Source organism: Marmota marmota, unplaced genomic scaffold (genome assembly GCF_001458135.2).
Source record: "Marmota marmota marmota unplaced genomic scaffold, marMar, whole genome shotgun sequence".
NCBI classification, from domain to species: Eukaryota; Metazoa; Chordata; class Mammalia; order Rodentia; family Sciuridae; genus Marmota; species Marmota marmota.
The window spans coordinates 5,605,750-5,606,618 of NW_026000026.1; the positions used below are offsets into that span (position 1 = coordinate 5,605,750).

Genomic DNA, 869 nt, shown 5'->3' on the forward strand with positions numbered 1-869 from the left:
ACGGGCACCTCTGGGGTTCTGACCTGGTGCCTCGGTTTGCTCATCTGCAAAATGAGGGTCTCCAGGGATGCTGCTTCTGAGGACCCGTGTTTTGCATACGACAAACCCTCCCTAAAGGTAAGACGCCAGTAGGTGAAGGCAAGCATGATAAACACCCAGGGCTGGGCGAGGGTGGCACTCCGGCTCTCCCGAGCTCTCACTGGCTCCGGGAAGGCCGGGGCCGAAGGCCGCCGCGGGGTACCGCGCGGCCACGCCCTCCGCCGTGGACGCCCTGGCGGGGCGCGCAAGGCCCCCTGGGACCGGTAGTGCTGGGCGTGGCCGCGGGACTACATATCCCAGCGGCCCCCGCGCCGCGGCTCCAGCGGCTGCCGCTCAGCCCCTCACAGCGACGGCGGCGGCCGCGGCGGAGTCGGTGGCGGTGGCTGCGGGCTGAGCGGCTAGTTTCCGACTTCAAGCTGAGCTGCGAGGAAAATGGCGGCGGGAGGTGAGTGGAGATAAAGGAGGCGGCGGCCGGCGAGGGGTGGGTGCGAGCCTGGGGCAGAGAGCGCGGCGCCCGGGCTGTCGCGAGCCGCGGCTCGAGCTCGGGCTCGGGCTCCGGCGAGGCGCGGAGGGGCGCGCCGGGCAGCTCGGGGCCACGCCGCTCCCTCAGCCTCCGCAGCCCGCGCCGGCGGACGGGAGCCCGGGCGGGGCGGGCGCGGGTCCCCGCGTCGAGGGTCGCCGCGGAGTTGGGGGTCCCAAAGTTTTGTCCTCCCGCCGCCCTCGCGGCGCCGGGCTGCGCCCGGGGCTCCGCGCCCCTCCTCCGCCCGCCGCGGCCGCCGGGCTCGGGGCGCCGCGCAGACCCCCGCCCGCCCTCCCTCCCGCCGCGCTCC

General features: G+C 75.1%; 1 long non-coding RNA gene across 1 annotated transcript in view; it reads left to right on the plus strand.

Moving 5' to 3' along the window:
* Nucleotides 1-332: 332 nt before the first annotated feature.
* LOC125618950 overlaps nt 333-869 on the plus strand; it is a 91,683-nt gene continuing 91,146 nt past the window's right edge. Inside the window, exon 1 of the long non-coding RNA XR_007350340.1 lies at nt 333-484. This is a non-coding gene — a long non-coding RNA (uncharacterized LOC125618950). The remainder of the gene's footprint in view (nt 485-869) is intronic.